The sequence below is a fragment of the Ceratotherium simum genome, chromosome 21 (genome assembly GCF_057802395.1).
Source record: "Ceratotherium simum simum isolate JZ-2026a chromosome 21, ASM5780239v1, whole genome shotgun sequence".
Lineage (NCBI taxonomy): Eukaryota > Metazoa > Chordata > Mammalia > Perissodactyla > Rhinocerotidae > Ceratotherium > Ceratotherium simum.
In genome coordinates this window covers 35,000,625-35,024,483 of record NC_141920.1, presented here as the reverse complement: position 1 = coordinate 35,024,483, position 23,859 = coordinate 35,000,625, and the positions used below count along the sequence as shown (strand labels likewise).

Genomic DNA, 23,859 nt, shown 5'->3' with positions numbered 1-23,859 from the left:
TCTCTTTTGTAGCAGTTACTCTAAAGGAACTGGTTCAGCTAGTTGACAATTTACCAAATACTTTCCACATGCATAGCTGTTCGTGTCCTCTGTCCTCTATCTTCTAAATAAAACCAGTAATTCTTTAAGAGGTCTAATTCCTAAATCCTGATTCTGTCACTTATTAGCTTAATGGCTGTCAGAAAATTTGCAAATTACTTAATTTTCCTGCAGCTCAAAGTCCTCATCTCTAAATTTTGTATGAATACCTACCTCATTCCTCCTATCTGGAGATGAAATGAGAACAGGCATAAACATCCCCTAGCGCAGGTATTTAAAAAATCATACTCACATGTTCTACCCCAACCTCTTAGCCCTCTGTCCATGAAAATTCCTTATATCTTATGCAGTGAAAAATATACCGTTGTGATTGGAGAGAACACATGTTAGCTCTTCCTTTAAAACTGTTATCTTACTCCAGGCATTACCCTAGTCCTTGCTAATTAATAGTTTCCATAAAATCCTTAAATTTTCATATGCTTTTCTCTCTCTTTACTGTGCTCACTCTCTGTTGCTTAGGGATAGAGAAAGGTTTAGCAAACAAAATTGAAAATGAGAAAAGAAAGATGTGGAGGAGGAGACAGAGAGGGAGGAAGAGAAAGAGAACAAAAGTGAATGCAATATGGACATGATGGCAAATAGAAAGTGTGGGTGCATTTGTTAGTAGGTGTTAGAGATACAGGTGGGAGTAGACAGTGATAGGAGGGATAATTAAGGTGACCAACAGTCCCCGTTTGCTGAGATTAAGGGTTTTCTCGGGACATGAGACATTCAGTGCTAAGTATGACAAGTTGGTCACCTTAGGTGGAATGGAAATGTAGGGGGCCAACTTCAATAACAAGAAACTGAATCAGAAGACAATGAGCTGATTGTTTTGGAGAGTGGATTCACTGGTTGTTAAAACATTTCTTGATACTTATGGGAAAAATTATGGTAAATCCTTTAAGGATGGAAGCCAGAATCATTATCCGGGAAAGGAGACCTAACAATGAACGGTAGCTCTCCTGACTTGTGATCAAAGAATCAGTCTCACCTGAGTGTGAGGAGCAGCCTTGTGCTGGAGTGCCAGAATAACTGGGCTCATGTAAGGTACAGTTACATGAGGGGTTAATCTTAAGTCATTACTCCCTTTGTGAGTCAATCCTAGGGCCAACTTCAAACGTGGCAGACGTGTTTGATGAGGCCACGGGTGCTGTGCCTCCTGATTTCTGGTGCTGCTTATGGTAAGCAACGTAATTAGCAAATGTCTCTCCCATGACCATTGATTTAGACGTCTTTATTTACCCTGGTCATCGTCACCAGAACAGGCCTTGCCACAATCATTAGCTTGTTAATATAAAACTGTTATGGATAAAATGGGAAATGTCTCCAGAGAAGAATTTTGATGTTCCTGATTGTAAGGCACAGGGAAACAGTGGTATCTTATGCACCTGAAGTCAGGGTTTAAAAATTCTCAAATCTATTGGAGTGGGACAATTTTTAGCTCTGTTTACTTTTTCTGTGAATGTTATGGTAATTTTTAAAAGGATTTTCAAAGTATGTGATGATATCATCAAGCGTACAATCTAGAAAGCCTAACACTAAAATCCATAGAATGAACTTGAATTATCATTAGTGCTAAAGGCAGGCCTGCAGTCTGTTTGAACTGCTCTCATTTTTGACCTGTGGCAATACATATTTTGTTTTTCAATATTAAAAAGCTGATAAGATAGGGAAAATTCAGATCTTTTCTCTAAGTCACTGGCCTCATGACAAGCTATATTAGACATGCCCTTGTGGTGAGGGGATTAAAATATTACCAGCTTTGTTTTGAAACTGTGACACGGAGTGTGTTTTTGGAATCTTTCTGAGGTGGTTTGGGCCCTCGACTTGCCTGGTAACCACAGCTTCTGGACTAATCTGACTCACAGTTTGGGAATTTCCAAAGTGACTATTAACAGGGGCCTTGGTTTATATAATGCCATCTGTTCCAGTCTGCAGGTGAGCAAAGCATTTCTTTAATCAGTAGGTGGGGGAAATTTTTTACATTTCACCTCCGAACAGCATATTGGAGGGAATCTCTTAGACCAGAGCTTCTCCAACTGTACTGTGCACATGGATCATGGAATCTTCTGGAAACCTTGCTGAATAATGAAGTCTGGGGTGAGGCATTTCCAACCAGTGAAGCTGGTGCTACTAGTCCACAAACCACGCTGTGCATGGCAAGATCTTTGAGAAATATCGAGTGTTCTCATGCTCGAGGCAGGAGAATACCATGTGCTTTCAGGATACTCAGAATTTATGAGTCTGATTTGTCCTTGGGGACCAGTACAGCAGTGTCAAATAGAGTAAACGTCTTCAGCTGTAATAAACTTGCCGTAATTTATGTATTATGAAAACCCCTCTGGAGATCATTTTCTTCATGACGTTTACGGTTCTCTGTCGGAGTTTGGCTGTATCTCTTCTCTGTTGCTCAGTTTAATTAGAAGGTGTTGCGCATTTGATTTCAGCTATGTTTGCTGTCCCTGCTTACCACTACACAGAGGAATTGTTGATTCATGCCGTAGTGCAACACATGGGCTTTCTGATACTCTACCTGGGCATGAAGGGTAGGCACAAAACATTATGAGTCTCAGGTTAAATGAAACAGATGACTCTTATTCAAGGAAACTCATATTCAAAGGAATGAATATTTAAATGTGCGGTTATCACTATGAAGAGAAAGTAAGATAAAAATTAAAAGGTGGAAAGAGTGTATTCCAAGACAAGGCTACAGAGTTGATGATGGTGGCACCATTTCCCTTTCATTTCACCTGGCCTCATGAAGAGAGAGCCACAGGGAACTACAGCCCCTGATACCGGACACAGAGTCTTCAGGCGTAGAAACTGAGTTAGAATACTTCTAGATGAGAAGCCGAGGACTTCACCTGTAAAGGATTAGAATTTATACATATGAATCTCTTTATACTGTGCGGAGAGCGTGTGTTTCTGAAGAGCTGAGCGTAGACTGAACTTTGTCTAATTTCTTTAAAACATATGATCATTTTGAAAATCATTTCTCTTTTTTTCAATAATTTAGTTCACAGTTATTCCCAACAATTGAGACCCATCGAATATTACTAAATCTAAAGAAATCTCTTAATGTGAGCCTTCACCATCTCCTAATTCACTGTGGAGGTCAGTAGCAGCCTTTAAGATCTGAAAGGTTTTCCTCAGTATATAATTGAGGGGAAGGCTGCTTCCTAGCAAGGCTTATTGCTCCTTTTCTATGTGATTGCTAAACAGAGAACAAATGGACACTCACCAGAGCCTTCTGTTTGCACATAAAATAAAAGCCTTGCAGTTATGAGTGCTTTTGTGTTAACCAAAACAGAAATCCAAATGGAATAGAGAGCGCGGGGTTGGTTTAATTGTATATAGTTACGTGATAAACCCATGTGCCTGCCTCTTGAATATGCATTAATTTTATATCTTCTTCACACAAAGGTGATCAATTTCAGTTTTTAAGTTTTTGTCATCCACTCACCAGCCATTTTTCCCTTTTCCATGTCTCCAACTTCTAGCTGAACAACAGAAGAGTTGAATCATAAAAGAAAAGTCCAAAAAAACTTTTATTTGTTTGAAGGAAATTCTTTCCATGTGTCCCTGCTCCGTCCTTTGCTAATTTGGGTCATGTGCTTTGCTTTAGTCATCTGTCCCAGGCAGAGAATGGCCAGGCTCCTCCTCCCCTCACCACAGAGAGGTCTGGAGGTCTACAAGCGGTAACTGAAGACTGCTGGACTCACCACATCCTACAAAAAATGTAATAGTTGCTTTAGGCTGAGCGGTTCCACTGGAATTTGAGGCTAAGAACACAAAGTAAGCCAAAAACTAAAAGGTCTGCAAGGCAGGACGTGAGTTGATTGAAGGAGAGAAGGAAAGAGAGGAGGGAAGAACAGGAAAGAACCAATACCAGGAGTATAGAGGATGAGCCAGGAGGAAGCGTGAGAGCTTTCTGTTTGAATAACAGAGGACCCTGTGTTCTCCTGCACGCCTGGAGAAAGAGAAGGTAACTTCATGTTAGGGATGGAAGGCAAGCTATCAGTGCAGACTGCTGCTCCTGAAGATAAAATTACATGCATGTTAGGAAAACAGAAGGACTGACCTCCAAGAATTCAGAATTCATTTAGATTTGTACCTAACTTGTACATGACGTGTTCCTTTAAAGTTTGGGGGAAATAAACGGTTCCCCTGTAATTCTCTACTTTGGCTTTAAGAAAACTAGAAAACGTTTTTGGAAGCCATGCTTACCTCCCCTCAATGATTTATCCTTCTAGACCTTGTGAAACATTTATTGTCTGTGCTACTCATTTTGGCAGTTATTCAGAATGCATGGTGATGTACATCATTTGTACTGTTTTCTGGTACTGTTTCTTAGTCCTTGCATTCTTATTTGCATTTTGTTCTACCTTATTTATTTTGGTTTTTTCTGCCTCTAGGAGAGTTTGTTTTAAAACATGGCTATACATTCTTGTACATGCTTCTCATTTGGAAGTGGGCTACATGCCCCCTTCCATTGAATCTAGGTGGGCTGTGACTGATTCAATCCTTAGTGTACAGCAGCAGTGATGCTGTACTACCAAAAACAGACGGCTGTAAAACCACAACTCACTTCCAATGGTGGCTCATGAAAGACTCAGCCTTGTTAGCGGGTCAGATTCACTTGGATCCCTGAGACACCATGTAAGAAATTTGACTACCCTGAAACCACAGTGCTGTAGAAGCCACATGTAGATACTCCAGTTGACAGTCCATGCTGAGTTTGTTGTTTAGCTGTTCCAAAGCAGGCAGATATGTGCATGAAGATGCTATATTGGAAGGGTGTCTTCTAGCTCCAGCCTTCCGAGTCATCCTAGCTGAGGCTCCATATATCACAGAGCAGAGACCAGCCATAGCTGCCACACCTATCTGTGAGCATAATGCAATGGTTGTGGTTTTATAGCACTGTATATTTGGGTAGTTTGTTACACAGCAATAAATATGTAACATGCAAGAGAAGAACTCCTAAAAGCTACATTTCCCATTCGCTTGAAGGTAGTTTCACCCGATAGGATGCATTAGTGGCAGATTGGAGGGCGAGAGTAGGGGACAAACCAAGGTATATCTCTCTCTCCCTCTCTCTGTGCATCATGCAGTGTCTTGTGTGACTGTGTGTCTTTTATGGTCCAAGCTTCTGCCATGCAGCCCTTGAAATGGTTTCAGAAAGTACCTGGAGGTGCCAGCTCCTGGTATCTAGGAACAATCTCCTCCCTATGACCCTATGATCGTAGTGATGGTAGTGGCTTTCTGCTATTTATCATCTCTGGTTTGCCCTAGATTAACCTTTCAGCTCTTCCTTTGAACTAGTTCCCAATGTTAAAATTCTTCTGTTAGACTATCTGTTTTCTTGACTGGGCCCTGGTTGATATAGGCTGTACTTCATCTTTCTTTATATGCTTAACTGAGCACAGGAAATATGCAGTGGATAATAGTTGACTGATTAAACACAGGCTAGTCTGCAGAAAAGTCGTCTTGCTTGATGAGGTAGGAATGGAGATTCCTTTATAGCATCAGATTGACCCTTTGTAATCCTTCCAAAAGTCTACCATCTCACAATATTAGCTAGAACTTGAACTTGGGTGTGAGTTTATGGGAAATCCCATGCAACCCGTCAGTTCCTTTGCACATAATAGGAATAGGTTGCCAAAAGTTTTAATGAGTCTGTTTTTTATTTCCAAGAAAGTTATTTGAACCACTGTTATCTAAAGGATGTTTTCAGCTTAACTTTTGATTTTTTGAGGGCAAGAAAATAGAAAATGTATTAGAAGCTGGTGCACAGCAGAAGGTCTGTAACTGCTCTGCTTGAGCTCTAGGACTTGTCTCATTGGTATCTTTGTATATAAAAAAGCTTAGACATTATAAGAAGAAAATTTATCCACATATCTATATCTATATCACAGAAAATTGGTTTAAGACAGATATGGCATCCAAGCAAAGCTGTATTCCTTTTAACCTCAGCATGTTAGCTAATACAGGAAGGCAGGTTGAATGACCCATTCTGGTAGCACAGATTCAAGAGCAAATGTCCATTATTGAGTTTGCTGTTGCGGGATGTAGCCGTGGCTCTGTAAGAGATGCTGTGTAATCATGCCTGAATGACTTAATCCTTTTGGTCCATGGAGTCCATATGTATAAAATGAAAGAGTTGGACTCACCCCTCAGATCACTCCAGCTTGAACATTCTGAGTCATTCTCTCTAAATTTCTGATTTCATGCTCCTTCCTGGGCTTCTCTCTCTTTTTTTTTTGGCCATCATGAAATCATTGCTTCCTAATGCAAATGAAGGTCTGAGACGCGGCGATACAGGATGCTGAATTCCATGTAGCTTTATAATAGCTGCGTCTTGCCATCATTTGCACTTTACCTTGATGCTACAGTACATGATGGAGTAGAGCAACCCCAGGAGGGGACCCATCTCTACCTGTCTCAATTCAGGTTGGGACTGGAGCCCCATTTAAGATATAGACCACAGTCAGTCCTTCTCATGGATTAACCAACATATACAACACTGATTTTAAAGAACATGATGTGCTTAAGGACTTTTTCATTGAAATTCATTGACGATTTTAGAGGATGGGAAAAAGACAATATGAATGAGAGCCACAAGACCAGCTCATTTGTGTAGGTTAATGTGTGAACTGAATTGATTTCTCCCAGCTGATTCATAAGACTAACAAGTCAAGACTAATTCCTCCCATTGACCACCAGGATGCCCATGAAAAAAAAAGAATCAAATGATCTTTGGCAATTTTCCTGCATTTCTGTAAACTAACAGTTTTCACAGTGGCCCAAATGCCTTGGGTTTTGTAGAGCATTGAAGACTCAAGTTAATACTGGTGGGTTTGTCAGTTTGTCATTGCTTGATTCTGAAAGTAAGTGCTCTACAGTAGTAATTTCCAGATTTCAGACTTCAGGGGTCATAAATGATGGTTTGGAGGCTTTTTTAGGTTTGTGGATGTGTCATCATTGAATCAAGAAGACCAGCTCAGGAGTTAAACTGAATTGATTTAAGCCCTAATTTCTCCACACAGCCATGGCATAAGTTGTTTAACACTCTCTGATCATCATTTTGTTTTTCATTCTAGAGTTTTGGGTAAGTATTATATAAGGAAAGGCATACAATGCATCTAGCACAACCTTAGCTCATGGAAGACATTTGATATTTCTTCTTGCTTTCTTGCTCCTATTACCAAGATACTAAAAAATCTCTGGTATATATTTTCTCTGGGTTAAAATATACAGTAAGGAATATTCCTTCCAAAAATTAGAGTAATATTGGGAGGAAGAGAGGGCAATTGAATGTGATGTTACCACTCAATTCATACCAAAGGGTTACCATTGGGTGAAGTTTATTTTGGCAGTAGAATTTTGAAAGTTCACTTTATTTTATTTGTTTATTTTTAAATTTATTTAAATAAACCAATTGTAATTTTTTTCCAGCAGTATGGCCAGGTACATGATCAGACTTGAACTTGAGATTCCCAGAAGAGAAACACGTTGGTGTCTTTGAAAACTGATTTTTTTCTATCTAAAAAATTTCTTATTTCTTGATATTTTTTCATTTTTTGTTTTTGTTTTTGTGAGGAAGATCATCCCTAAGTTAACATCCATGCCAATCTTCCTCTTTTTTTGCTGAGGAAGACTGTCCCTGGGCTAACATCCATGCCCATCTTCCTCCACTTTATATGGGACGCCGCCACAGCATGGCCTGGCAAGCGGTGCATCCATGTGCGCCTGGGATCTGAACCCTGGGCCGCCAGCAGCAGAGCACGTGCACTTAACCGCTATGCCACGGGGCTGGCCCCCTGATATTTTTTTCTTAAATAAGAATTGTAGTAGGTACTCTTTTATGATGGTGTGTGCTAAAGGTACTATATGAGAGCAGTGACATGTCACACTAATATTTTCTTCTTTCTTTTTAATACCTACGCACATTTTTCTCAAACTATTGTTTGTATAGATTGTATGCAATTTTTTCTCCTGTGCTACCTAAAATACTGTAATACTTGTTACAGCTAACACTGGCAGGGGCTAAACATCTGAGCTAACTAAAGGTTTCTGTCAGAATACATTTTCAAATCTGGGTAAAGGCCTCTTGGTGGTAGATATATCAGTGGGAAGAGCTTTAGTCCCAGCTGAACTTAGGGCTCTGAGACAAAGCTTTGAAAGACTATAAAGCAAGTCTCCATGTCTGGAAACAGCTTTGTAGCAACTCTCGTAGGTACACAAATTAATGGATTGTGTAGCAACAGATCATGTTGTAAAATGATACCTTTTTACAGATAAGAGCTTAAAGGCCTATTATGTGTCAATAACATAGTTTTTTAATGATAACTGACTGTGTTCAAATCCATCATTTGCCATTTACCAGCCAAGGAACCCTAAGAAAGTTACTGAACCTCTCTGAACCACAATTTTCAATCAAAGAATAAGGGCATTGCCCAAAGTCAGATGATGTAGTTATGATGTCTATTTTATAATGCTGAAACTGAGATTGTGTTTTGAAATTTCTCCTACCTTTGTACCCTCCGCATCTTGACACCCAAGCTGACACAGATGCATCCCAATATAATGCATACTGGGTGGCGATCACAGTATTTCCTCACGATTTTTCCTTACCTCCCACCCTGTGTGTGGTTGGTACTTCCCCACTCCATTGTCTTGGGGCCACATGAGTTACTGTGATCAATGGAATGTGGGCTGGAGTGTCAATTCTGAATGGAGGCTATATACTAAATAATACCATATCTACCTGAGAGTTCAAGCCAGATGGGGTGATAACAAGGGCATACCCAAATCTAGATACAGTGTTTTCATCAGTTAAAGATAAAGGTTGGTATAACTTCAAGCCTGGTGTTACTATGCATAAATGTTATCTTTTTTGAAAGTACAAAATGCTGTTGCACATTTTTGGCAATAAGAAAATTATCCTGAGGTAAAGCTTCTGCACAGTGTCCGCTTAAGAAACCCTTAATCTAGTGTTCAGTGATTTTTGGTGAAATAAGAGAATCAATGATTATATCTCCCCCGACAAGTGTGAGCTGCTGCTCCAATGGCTTGTGGTCCACAAACTGACCAGACATGTGCTCTTCAAATTAAAGTTGCATCTAGCCAGTGACAATTCTGAATTTACGTTCATGCAATAAAAACAAAACCAAAGCTAACTATGTAAGGTGTTGGATATGTTAATTAGCTTGATTGTGGTGATCATTTCACACTGTATACGTATATCAAAACATCACGGGGCCAGCGCCATGGCTTAGCGGTTAAGTGCGCGTGCTCCGCTGCTGGCGGCCCTGGTTCGGATCCCGGGCGCGCACCGACACACTGCTTCTCCGGCCATGCTGAGGCCATGTCCCACATGCAGCAACTAGAAGGATGTGCAGCTATGGCGTACGACTATCTACTGAGGCTTTGGGGGAAAAAAAAATAAATAAATAAAATTATAATTAAAAAAAAATCACGTTGTACACCTCAAATATATACAATTTTAATTTGTCAATTATACCTCAATAAAGCTGAAAAAAAACTTATTAGATGAGTGAGTACTTTTGTGTTTAATTCTAAACGTTTAGAAAATACAGAAAACCACAGCAAATAGTGAAACAAACACACATACATACTACCCAAATTTAACAAATGTTAATATTTACTCACTTTAATGTTGTTTAAATAAAAGAATTAGGGCATTAAAGATAAAGTTTCCACTTTTCCCTCTTCGGCCCCTTTCTCAGAGGCAACCATTATCTGAATTTGGTGTGCATCTTTCCAGTCCATGCTTTTATATTTTTTCGAGATAGATTCATAATTTATTCATAAATACATGACATTAATTTTCCTTTTTGATTTTATATACATTCTATCATACTGTATGTATCATTTTGTGACTAAGTTTTTCAATGAGCATTATGTTTTTGAGATTTCTTCAAGTTGATGCATATTATCATAATATGTATGTATATGCTTAAATAAGTATATATATCTCATTTAAGTGTTGCCTAATATTGTATGATTTAATTTTAGCACAACATCTTTATCCATTCCTCTTTTAATGGGCATTTGTTTTCAATTGTTTACTGCTACATAGACTGTCACAATGAACACCCTTGTTGTACTATCCTAAGAGTAAAACATGATATGTGATACTAATGTCGTTTTATCACTTTTGAAATTTTGTGAAATCCAATGAATTTTTCTTCCTTATAGTTATACTGAAAAGTATCTCACCTCTTTTATTTTTTCCAACTTTATTGAGATATAATTGACATATAACGTTGTGTAAATTTAAGGGGTATAGCATGTTGATTTGATATACGTATAGTATATATTGTGAAATGATTACTACATAAGGTTAGTTAATACATCCATTGCCTCATATAGTTATCTTTTTTGTGTGTGTGGTGAGAACATTTAAGATCTTCTGTCCTAGCAACTTTCAAGTATACAATACAGTGTCAGTAACTATAGTCACCATGTTCTACGTTAGAGCCGCAGAACTTATTCATTTTATAACTGAAAGTTTGTACACTTTGACCAATGTCTCCCCATTTCCCCCACCCCTTAGCTCCTGGAGACTACTAATCTACTGTCTGTTTCTTTGAGTTCAGCTTTTTTGGATTCCATATATAAATCTTACCTCTTTTAGAAACAAAAACACAATACAATACAAAATAGGAAAATGATGTCTCTGAATGAACCAACCGGGAAGAAGATTGAAGGACATTAGCATTCGAAGGAATAAAAGACTTGGTGAGGACATTCCACAGTGTGCTTCTGAATCCAAAATGTGATATGTCTGTGGGTGAGAGATGGATGGTGGTAAAGGATATTTTCATGTAAGCGTTTTAAATATTTCACACCAACTCAATATAACTACCTCAACAGTTTATGTTTTCCTAATAATTCTACTTTAAAAATAATTCTACTTTAGTTTATTACCTAAAGAAACTGAAAATATCTATTATCTGGACATATCTTTTCATTAATTTAAAGTGTAAAAAGTTACATAAAACTTACACAAGAAGATACAGAATTCTCAGTTAAAAACATCATGTAATGGGGTGATATTTTAAGTGGGTGGGTAGATGACTTTTATTTATGTCTGCAAACTAGAACAGGAAATGCTATACAGTAAGTTGATAGTTATATAATCTTAGAGCCCACATCAACTAAGTTTTTTGGTTAAAATTGCAATAACTGCCTTCGTGGTCAAGGAAGCAGAGAAACGCTTCATGTTTTTCTTTGATGGAAAAAAAATACATGCTTTTTTCCTCTACAGTCTTCAGAAATTATTTTACCATGATTCCTATAAGAATAAACCTCCATTATCATTATTGGAGTTTTCCAATTTTAAGGCTCATCTTAAAATAGATTGTTTTTCAAGGGAGAGAAAAGGACAGAAAAGAAAAGATCATTCTGTACATTTGTAAAAGGAGAATCTACCTGAATGAGTCTTTTTTTTTTTTTAACAGCATTATATAGGACTTATTACATGCTGAGCACTGTTTTGAGCACTATACAAACATAATGTCATTCCATCCCTATCTCTATAGCATCCTCATTTAAACCATAAGCAAACGGAAGCACAGAGAGGTAAAATAACTTGCTTAGGGTCACACAGCTAGAAGTGGCAGAGCTGAGATTTGAACCCAAGCAGCCCACATTCTCCACGCCTATGCTGGTTAATGACATCCCTGAACAGCTATGGGGATCAGAATTCTCATAAAAGTTGAGCAACTCAGATGGCACATTGGTGAAGTTGTGCCAGATGTGAAGAGAAAGTTGGACAACTTCTCTGACATGTAATTTCTGTAAATAAGAAAACGTAGAACAAGAGGAAATGTTTAAAATCCCATAAGAATCATTTTGCTTGAATCCAAGTCAGCATTTCCTAGAAGTTAGGGTCATTATTAAGGATGGGACAACTTATTTCTATTGGATGTGATCACTCCTGGAGGCAGAAGTGGATCAGATGCTTCCTTAGTATTAATGCTAACCTTCGGGTTTTTTAATCGATGCCATCTCGGTGTGATTAGGTTTGAGCCTGGATCCTGCTTCCTTTCTCTAATATTTTGCATCTGCTTAGACTGTTGGACCAGAAATATTACTCTAAGTATTTCACATAAATGATGCTTTTATTCTAATGAAATGTTTATATATTTTTTTAAAAGAACTAAACTTTGATTTTCTTTCCCTAAACTTTGCATTCCCTGAACTAAACTCCCTTAGACTCCCCAAGACTTACTCCTTTGAATTAATATTTTTTTCTATTTCTCTTAAATATCTTTATTCTCATGAAATTATATATACACACATATACATATATGAATTATAAGCATATTCTATACACACACACACACACATAGAGGGAGTGAGACACAGAGAGAACACGTGTGAATGATTTGTTGATGGGCTGCTTTTCTCCATGTGACATAGTTCCTGACAGAATAATGTGGTTCTCAAGATCCAACTGCATTTGTGGCTCTGTCTGTACATTGTAAAATAGTTGAACTGCAGTTGGTGGCAGTAGTTCTCTCTGCCTTTGTAATAATACGTTTGGGCTGTATCACATCTGGCAAAAATGCAAGCTGCTGGCTGGTGACCAAGTGTTTTTTGAGGTACGAGGAGGCAGTTTGCCAACGACACATCTCTACTAGTTGATCAAAATAAAAAGAAAACTTAAATAACTTACATAATTCTGGGCTTTTAAAAAGGGGTTAAATATTTCCGCCCAATATTGTAAACATTTATTAATTAAATGAGTGGAGATTGTTAGGTAAGGTTAATTTTAAGGGGTAATTTTCACGGTATTTTTTCCCCCTAAACCCTTCAAACCAAACAGGGTATTTATTTTCTAGAACTTATTTTAATGGTTGCTTATTTTGTTAAATTTTATTTAAAAGTGTCCTTTTACTGGGTAGTAGATGAATATACTCTGTGTGATTTCAATTCTTTCAAATGTATTGAGACTTGTCTCTGACCCAGCATATGGTTTGTCTTCATTAATGTTGCTTTTACACTTGAAAAAAGTTGTTGGGTGAAGTGTTCTTTAAATGTTAATCCAGTTACACTCGTTGCAAATGTTGTTCATATCTGCAGTAGTCTTATTATTTTCTGTATACTCTTTTCTGACAGTCACTAATATTTGTAGATTAGTTTTATTTTCCTGTTAGTTCTGTCAATTCTTGCTTCATGCATTTGAAGCTCTGTAATTGGGTGCATGAATTTGGGTCCTGCCTTATTTTAGCTTTATGAGTAAGTTTCATATTCCATTTTATCTCCGCTATTGGCTCATCTGCTATACATCTTTGCTCTATTTTTAAGTAATGGTTTTCTAGGGTATACCATACGCATCCTTATTTACAGTCTACCTTCAAATAACATTATACCACTTCAAGTGTAATCTAAGAACTTTACAAATTATATACTTCCATTTCTTCTCTCCTGTTCCTTGTGTGCTTGACATACATTTTATTTCTACCACAATGGATTGTCATTGTTTTTCTTTAAACCAGTGGTCAGCATTTTTTTTTTTTCCTAAAGGACTAGATAGTAAATATTTTAGGCTGTACAGGCCATAATGTCTCTATCAAAACTACTGAATTGTGCCACTGTGGTATGAAAGCAGTCATAGATAATACATAGCAAATGAGTGCAGCTGTGTTCCAATAGAACTTTACTTACAAAAAGAGGCAGGAGCTCATATTAGCCTATGGGCCATAGTTTGCTGACCCCTGCTTTAAACAATCGATTCTCTCTTAGTGACATTAAAACCAAAAGAAAAAACATATTTACCATTTTTTGGCTCTCTTCATTTCTTTGAGTGAATTTGACTTTCTGTCTGATATAATTTTCCTTCTGCCTGAGGAATTTCCTTTAACAATTCTTATCATGCAGTTTTGCTGCAAAACAAACAAACAAAAAACCCCAAACACAAACAAACATAAACTTCTCAGCATTTATATGATGAAAACAACTTTATCTTATTTTCATTTTAAAAAGAAACTTCAGGACATAAAGATACTTTTGTGTAGTAAAAAAGATTTTTTTTGTTGTTTAATATTTCAAAGATTAATTTGTTTTCTGGCCTCCATTGTTTCTGAATTTCTGGGGAAATTCTAATCTTTGTTTTCCTATAAGTAATGTGCCTTCCGTCCTCACGCATTCCTCCTACCCGCTGCCTGCTTTTGAGATTTCCTCTTCCTCATTGGTTTTCAAAAACTTCCTTATGATGTTCCTTGGTGTAGTTTATCTTGTTAGTTTTATTGTGCTTCTTGGATTTGTGAGTTTATACTTTTTATCAAATTTAGAAAATTGTCAGCTACTTTTTATTTCTGCCTGTCCACTCTCTCTTCTTTGAAGACTCTATGGTAGGCTGAGTGAACAGCCTCCTAAAGATGTCCATGCCCGAACTCCTGGAACCTGGCATATGTTACCTTACATGGTAAAAGGTAACATTTTGCCTCACATCTGCAGATGTGATTAGGTTAAGAATTTTAAGATGGGAAAATGACTGGATTATCTGGATAGGTCCAGTATAATAACAAGGATTCCTATGAAAAGGAGAAAGGAGGGTCAGAGTGAGAAAGTGATGTGATAATGGAAGCAGAATTTAGAGTGATATGCTTTGAAAAGAGAAGATTGGACACAAACCAAGGAATGCAAGTGGCCTCCAGAAGCTGGATAAAGCAAGGAAATGGATTCTTCTCTAGAAGAATTCCTTTTCTCCAAAAAGGAATGCAACTCTGTCTATACCTGGATTTTAGCACATAAGACCCATTTCTGACTTCTGACCTCTAAAACTCTAAGATAATTTTTTTAAGCCACTAAGTTTAATTTTTTACAGCAGCAATAGGAAACTAATACAGCCTCCAATTATACATACGTTAGACTACTTGATGTTGTCTCACAGGTTACTGAGGCTCTGTTCATTGTTTTTCAGTCTTTTTTACTCTGTTTTATGTTAGATGACTTCTATGGCTATGTCTTAAAGTTCACTTTTCTTTTGTAGTGTCTAATCTTCTGTTAAACGCATCTCATGATTTAAAAAAATATGGTAATTTTTATCTTTAGAAGTTCCATTTGGTTTGTTTTTGTGTCTTCTGTTTCTTTCAGTGTGATATTCATGTTTTTCTTTAAGTCTTTGAGCTTATTTATAATAGCTCTTTTAAAAGCCTTGTTTCTTAGTACTATCATCTTTATTTCTACTATGTCTCTTGACATATTTTTCTTCTGGTTATATGTTATAGTTTCCTGTTTCTATATATGTCTCATCATTTTTGATTAGATAATAGACATTGTGAATATAATGTCTTTGAGTCTGGATTTTGTTGTTTACCTTAAAAAATGTTGAACTTTGTTTTGGCAGGCAGTTAATAACTTGCAGTCAGTTCAATCCTTTTCATGCTTGTTTTTAAGATTTGTTAGGGCATGTCTATACTATCATTTATCATAGTGCTGCTTTAGCTTTACTACCAAGGTTAACTCTTCTAGACTCTCTACTGAATGTTCCATGTATTCATTGAGGTCGTGCACTCCTGCTGGATAGAACTTAAATATCTTCTAGCCCTGTCTACACTCATGGCATTGTTCAAGTTAAATCTTCCCCAGAATTCTTTGCCCAGCATCAGGAAATTTCACCCTATTCATATGGGTCTTGGTATTTTATAACAGACTAAAAAAGACCCTATATATTGATTTCTGGGATCAGCTGGGTGCAGCTCCGTCACCTGTAGTATTCTGCTCTACGAAATCAAGCTGCCTCCAACTCCCCAAATCTGATCTCTGTCTTCTGATCACAGTGGGACCTTCTAGCTCTGATTGGGCTCTCCCTCCCTGTGCCACAGTGTATGGCATGCCTCTAGGCAAAAAGCTGGTGGATTGTAGAGATCATCTCATTTGTTTTACCTTTTGTCTTACATCACAGTCTTGCACTGCTGTTGTTCATTGTCCAAAATCACTCTTTCATATATGTTGTCCAATATTCTAGTTGTTTCTACCTGGAGGACAAGTTTAGTTCCAGTTACTCTAAAATGCAAGGTGAAAAGTCTCTGTATTCTAACTGGTGGTTTTTATATTAGGTTCTTCACAGAATGATTTGGATTAACCAAGACTGATTTGCAAGTTGTGTCATAATTAGTTAATTTCTTAATGCTTGTATTTTCCATGTCAATGTGAATTTTATAAGAATGTTTACATCTGTACAATAAGATATTAAGTTGTTTTGTTTTGGTGAATAATTTCTATTTGTGGCCCAAGAATTATCGCCAAATCCATTTGGAAATTTGCAACTCAAACACGTGAAAATGAAAAATGAAAATATATTATTTTTTATGCTGTGCTTCAACAAGGGGTTCATCCTTGGTGCAAGGGAAATATCTTTAAAGAAGGGAGAAGAATAAGTATTTTGGCAATGTTATACATAAATTTATTTTTAAAAAATATAATTTTTCCAAAGACAAGTTAATTCTTCCCTAACTTCTTCCCTTCCTGGTAAAAAATAGTTTAAACATAACATTCCTATCCCACTGTGCCATGTAAATAAGTTTTCTTTGAGGCCCATATTGGCTCTGTATGAGTGTCACATACTTATTTTTCTATTCACTGAATGCTTTGTTCCTTAATCTGGGTCCCAGTGTTCTTCATGACCTATAAAATTGTCTTTTCCAGCCTCTTGGCAGCAGCATATTGCAGCTTTGCTGATGTTTCATGTGGCCTACCTCTTGCCTTGGCTAAGCTCAGATCATATGTCCATCATCGGAAGTATACAAAATGTGGTCTAACCACGAAAGAGACTTCCAAGACAAAATCATAAATAGAGATGCTTTAGTTTAGAATGCCAAAATATCTGTACCATCTGTGAATACAGAATTTGACAAAGAAAAATAAGTGGGAAATCTGTGGTTTTCCTTTTGAACTTCCATATTAAAATGGACCCAATGTTGAGGTTATTTAACCACAAAATATATTTTAAAAAATACTGTTAATTATAGTTATGCTGGCTTTCCATATACTATTTTATTCTGTGATTGTAGCATAAACACTTCTGTAATTTTGTTTTCTAAACAATAACTAATACAGATTCTTAAAATATCTTCTGAGCAAAGAGTAGTAATAATAGTAGTTATGAGTATGATGATCATTTACTGTGCATGTCTTTTATATATTATCTTAGTTAGTGGTGAGAATATCAGGGTCTTAACAATATAATTAATAGTTCATTCCATTAGTGTTAAATATAAATTATCCAAAATTAATAGCTTTTTTAAAAATGATGGCTTGAAGAATTACATATTGATTGGATTTAGTAGAGAAGTACTTGAAATAATCTGGGGCAAGAAGAGGGAGGACTTGTAGAAGGAATAATTTCTACTTAGTCATTTCACCATAGCTATTCAGATCTGACATGGGGACATGGTTAGAGAGCTTGGAAATTCTTGAACTCTTAGCTTCAGGTATTTTACATATTATTTAAAGTTAAAATATATTGTAAGTTAAAATAAACAAGTGAGATGGTGATAAGACATTTAAAAATGTATAGTGTAATGCACCTAAAAGCATGTTATATTGCATGAGCAACTCCTTGTAATGGAGAAAATTGTAAATAAACTGCCATTTGGGAAATAAAATATCTCCTGGTAGAATTTTTCCTCTAAATTAAAATAGTTTGGCCGATGCATTGCACTTCATTCATATTTAACTATTTCCCTAGATAAAAATATAGACAGTACAAAATGATATAAAATGAAAAATATTCTTTCTCTAGTTAATGATACTTGCTATAACAAACAATTCTCACATTACAATGGTTATTACCATAAATAGTATTTCTTTCTCACATCATAGTCTGATGTGGAACATGTAGCTCTTCTGGGTGGCCTCTCTCCAAGTGCTAACTCAGAACTCTGCGCTTTCATCTTGTGTCTCTGCTCTCTCCCAGGCTTCCTTAGAATTCTATGCAGGGATCTTTATAACAGCCCTACAGAGATGATGTTACCATTACCAATTCACAGAGGAATAGACTTATAAACATCAAGCTTTTACTTGGGATTGACATCAGCAAGATGCTGAATAAACTGTCACTAACTAATCTCTCCTCTCTCAACAGCAACAATTTGACATCCATTCATGGAGAAAAGTGGCCTTCGTGGGAACTGTGGGATCCAATGCCATGTGCCAAGGGACCTGGGAGAAGGCTCATACACCTGTGCATTGCATAATAGGCATACAGACCTCGATACCATCTGTGGACGCTGCAGTGGCCCATGAACCAGATCCAGTCCCTCTCAGCAATGGTCTGGAAGCCCCTGGAGAACACTGTCTCAGACAATCACCCATGGAGGAGGGAGCCTTTGTGGAAGTCCAGGTTTCCAGCAGAGAAGTTTCAGCACACCATTGGAGTAAAAAAAAATAATTGTATGCATTAGAGAGGGTAAGAGGAACAGTTTGATGTCACCCACATCACACCTCCCTGAAGGTTGCACTGCTCAAGGCCAAAAGAGACCTTCTTGGCTCATGATGTCTCCCAGTGGGGAAAGTGAGAGCTTGTGACTGAGTGCCCAGCTTCCCCAGGTATGTGAGACACTGCCAAAGCTCGTTTCTCTCTTGTTCAGTCCCCAGTACTGAATAGTGAGCTGCAGACTGAGGGGTGGAAGAGAGAGGACTCTTGGAGGGCATTAAAGGGACATGGATCCTACTAACCAGGTCACAGGCTCCATCAAGAAGCTCTCTGACAAGCCACTGGGGACACTTTGCCCATGGGTCCCCCACCCCTCAGAACATCACATGCCTCACTGACATACTGCCCCCAACTTGTGGTGGCTCCCTATGCGTGCTCCCAGTGGTAGCAAGAGTGAACTTCGGCAGATGGCTACTGAGCATGTGCAGAAAGTGGGCCCAAATCTGCAGGACAGGGAGAGACCACAAACTTGAGCTTTAGCATAGCCCTTGGGAAGGCAAAATGGAGGCTGTCAGCACCTGGCCTGGTGTGTTACAAGATCAAAAGAAGGCATATAAGCTTAAAAATTCTGCCACAAAGAGAGCAAGAAGTATGGAGCACGTGTATCCATTGAAGGTCTGAGAAAGCCTCAGAATCTCTAGCAGGGCTATGAGATGTACTTCTCTCCCAAAGTCAGTCAATAAAGACTGGAGAAGGTGACTGCTACTTCAAATACAAAGACAGTAATGCAAGACATTAAGGAATATAAAAAATCAAGGAAACATGACACGGCAAGAGGATCACAGTAGTCTTCTAGTAACAGACCCTAAAGACATGGAAATCTGCGATTTATCTTATAAAGAATTCAAAATAGCTATTTTAAGGAAGCTCAATGAACTACAAGAAAACACAGAAAGACAATTCAATGAAATCAAGAAAACAATTCACAAACAAAATAAGAAGTTTAACAAAGAGGTAGAAATCATAAAAAAAGAACCAAACAGAAATTCTGGATCTGAAGAATACAATGAATGAAATGAAAATGTAGCCCACTCCACGGGTGGATTGAATTGTTTTTGGGTCTATAGCTGGGATTACAGTCAGAGACTCCACTCTCTGGACGTGGGCCTGCTTTCTCAAAATGGCCCTCCTCAGTCTTGGGCTCCATCAGGGTTTCACAATCTCCTACCTGGATCCCAAAACTCCCACAGAGGCACTTTTATCTCTGGATGGCTGTGGAATTATTGTTACAGAGGGGAGATATGAGCAGGGAATCTCCTATTCTACCATTTTTCTAATGTTACTCTCCAGTATTCATTTCCTTACATGACCATCTATCTGTGAGGTAGTCTACAAAATAGAGCATTAAACATTCCCTTTTAGTTAAATGATCTAGCAACATAATTCTGACCAAAGAGACTTATGCACCAATTTGCTAGTCACAACAGTTTTTGGACTCTGAAAGCCATTAATGGGCCCTATCACAGTTTTCAGAAAGGAAATGCTTCTCTTTAAATGTCCTATAACAAAACTAAGAGCCTGTCAGGCACACAAGTGAAGGAAGTCTCCAGTGATTTTTCTGGTGGTCTCTCATGGTGAGTGGGATGTTACTGACACAAAATTATTATTTTTCTCCCAGCACCAAAAGTTCCAGATTAATAAAATATTACACTTTTATTTTTAATATTTGACTATTAGCTGACCATAAAAGTATTATTTTGAGGAAAAACATTTTTAAATGTAAAAAAAAGTTCCGAAATCTGGATGGCACGACATTCAGAATCTAGCAACAGTAGAAAGTCATCATCAACCCTTGAGCTGAAGGAAAGGGAGATAGAAGGAGTGAAGTCAAGCAACAAGTGGCACTGTGGAGGAAGGACTGAGAGGCAGGAGTAGAGGATGTAGCTACTGTGGGACGTGCGTTGTTGAACATGGGAGGAAGAGGGGAAGAAATGACAGGCAAATGCCTGCCGTTGGTCAAACTCTACTGGAAGCCCAAGAGCAAGGGAGACCAGCTGGTAAAATATGCAGCCCAGTTGGCAGAGAGTTGATCAGAGGAGTAGGGAGAATGGATCTTGGGGAAGAGTAAAATTGAGGATAGTCATCACATAGGGAAAAATCTTGTAAGGTAAAGGACACTTCTGAGTTCTCCTCAAATATCAGTATATAGGACAAAGGCCTACTTCACCTAACATAGGATGAAGGAGTCTTTGATATTTTTGTAAGTGAGCTATATAGGACCAAAGTTCTGATCCCATTGCATAATTTTCAGTGTTGAATACATGTGTGGTGGATCTGGGTGTGGTGTGGCAGCCAGAAAATGGGGCTTGTCAAGCAACTTATTCTAACTTTTAAAAATCTTGTGGTAGGTTAAAGATGGTTAAAAGAAATTATTTGCTGTTCCTCCTATTGCAAGGTCGTTATTGATTTCCCTTCCCCCTTGAATCTTGGCTAAACTTATGATTTACTGGACCAATAGAACATTGCAGAAGTTATGTTTGAAGCTCTGAAGCTCAAATGTAAGAAGCCTTGCAGCTTTCACCTGGATCTCTTGGAGTAATTGCTCTTGGGAAACTCTCTCTCCCAAAACAGCTGCCATACTTTGAGAAAACCAAGCCACATGTGCAGCTCATGTATACATACTCTAGTCAAACTGCCCAGCTTTCCACCCCAGCCCATACCAACTCTAGGCCATGAGGGTCAGCCATCTTACACATCTACCTAGGAGAGCCTTCAGGTGAGTGTAGGTGCACTTCCCATCTGACTGCAACTGCCTGGGAGGCCACAAATAACAGTGTCCCAGCTGAGCCCTGTCAACACAGAGTCATGAAAGATAATAAAGAATTGTAGTTTTGAGCTGTTAGGTTTGGGGATGGTTTTTAACCCAGCAACAGGTAAGTGGGAAAAAAATCTGAAGGAAATAGTTTCATAATTTCTGGAAAGTCGGGGAAAAATAACCAGTGATCACTTCTCCTATCGCTGACTTGGAGAAATAACTTTAAGATTTAGTTTCAAATTAATCTTTTTATCCAAAATTTAGAATTTTTTTTAATGATAAGTCTATGGACCCTTCAAACCAAGATTATTCTTATTATCAGATAATTTTTTTGCTTGGTAATTTTTTTATGAACTTGCTCATGAGATCTTTATGCAAATTTCTATCTTTCCTATTCTTTACCTTCTGAAGATGGATTCCATTGGCGTCTAAGCGTAATGTGCCATATATAGCCAGAAATAGATAGTCTAGAGCCTGGCAGTTTGACCATGTTTGCACTCCATTCTCAATAGAAACTGATGGCCATGCTTCTCAAGCTTCAGTATGCACATTCATCACCTAGGGATCTGGCGAAAATTCAGATTGATTTGTAGGTTTGGGGGCTTATCATCATATCATACTAAAAAATAAATCCACTCTGTTTCCAGTGTCAGTTTGCTGTTAGAGATTGGAGATTAGGTTAAATTCAGAATATAGGTCTATTATATTTTGACTCTCTTCTTGCCTAGCATGCTCATATTCTTGCATACCCTCTGTTTTTCTGCAAAAAGCTGATAAAAACAGGAAAGCATGAGATTCAATTAATGTTTATAAATTGTGTAGATGATTGATAGCGAAGTAGAGGACAGGTTTGACGTAAAATGTATATATATGCACAAGGCACTGTTAGTAGAGCTAACATGGTTTATGATTACAAATCATTTTAGAGGAGCTGCTAACATTGATGATCTATTTAAGATATCAAGTAACCAAATGAAAATGCAAATTAAATGTACTGTTGTGGAGTTTTCATTCCAAATTGTGTTGTCTGGTCTCCTTGAATATCTGTCTCTCTACCACCTTGCTATAACCAAATTTCCATTTTATTTTTCATCTATCAAAATGGCAAATATGATTTTTTTTGAAGTTATGGTTAAGAAGTCTCAAGGAATTTGGCATTCTCAAACATTGCTGATGGAAGTTTAAATCAGTTCAACATTTTTGGACAAAGTATAGCGATCTATATCAAAAATTTTTAATTTTTTTGTGTTTAATTTCTAAGACTTTAAGAAAACTATCACAGATATGGGCAAAGAATTATCTAGAAGAATGGTCATACCCTAATTTAGAAGAGTCAAACATTTGCAATAAACTAAATATTTAACAAGAAGGAACCTAGAAAAATTATGGTGCATCTTTGCAGAAAGGAATACCAAAAAGTTAGTTGACAGGTTGCATAGAAGACTATTCAGTGACTATAATATAGTGCCTTGTAAGAAGAAAAGCACAATGATAAGCATATATATTAGGGTTCTCCAGAGAAATGGAACCAATAGGATAAATAAATATAGATTATATAGATATAGATAGATATAGATATAGATATAGAAGAGGAGATTTATTACAGGAATTGGATTGTGTGGTTACAGAGGCTGAGAAGTCCCGCTATCTGCTATCTGCTAGCTGGAGAACCAAGAAAGCTAGTAGCGTAATTCACTCCAAGTCTGAAGGCTTGAGAATTGGGGGGCCAATGGTGTAAGTCCCAGTCTGAGTCTGAAGCCTAAGAACCAGGAGTGCTGATGTCTGAGAGCAGGAGAAAATGGATGTCTCAGCTCAGAGAGAGAGAGAATTTGCTCTCCCTCCACCTTTTTGTTCTTTCCAGGTCCTCAATGGATTGGGTGACGCTCACTCGCATTGATGAGAGTGATTTTCTTTACTCAGTCTACTGATTCAAAAGCTAATGTCTCCTGGAACACATTCACAGACACACCCAGAAATGATGTTTTACCAGCTAACTGGGCATACTTAGCCCGTTCAACTTTATACAGAAAATTAGCTATCACAGCATATGAACATTTGCTGCTTGTTTATTAAAAGTTGTATGTAAATTTCATAGAAAAATACCAGAAGTATATTCAGTATACCCACTTACTGACAGAACTAGAATTTAAAGGATGTAACTGTAGGTGATTTTATTTATTTCCTTGCCCTTTATATATAGTCTTAATCATTTTTGGTGAGTAGACTTTTTTGGCAATCATATTTAAAAATATTTTAAAGCAACTTTGAAACACTGTTTTCACTTTAAAACATTTCTTCCATTTGATTTTCTTCTTTAGTAAATTTTCTCTGAAAAGAAAACCCAATGTTCATAACCCCATTTTAATTATCTCAAATAACTTCTCTTCAGATGTTGGGAATGTAATTATCTCAGCTCTTTCACTTTTACTTTAATTGTTGTAGTTTTTCCCTAAATTTTTATTATTCTTGTATGCATTTATCATTCATTTAACAAAAAATTTATTTGATCACTTACCATGTGTTATGCACCATTCTTGGCTTTACATGTCAT

At 37.4% G+C, this 23,859-nt stretch overlaps 1 long non-coding RNA gene across 3 annotated transcripts in view; it reads left to right on the top strand.

The window, feature by feature from the left end:
• LOC147914281 (uncharacterized) overlaps nt 1-23,562 on the top strand; it is a 160,988-nt gene extending 137,426 nt beyond the window's left edge. For all 3 annotated transcript variants that reach the window (XR_015555644.1, XR_015555643.1, XR_015555645.1), the window contains one exon: nt 18,203-23,562. This is a non-coding gene — a long non-coding RNA (uncharacterized LOC147914281). The remainder of the gene's footprint in view (nt 1-18,202) is intronic.
• Nucleotides 23,563-23,859: the final 297 nt, after the last annotated feature.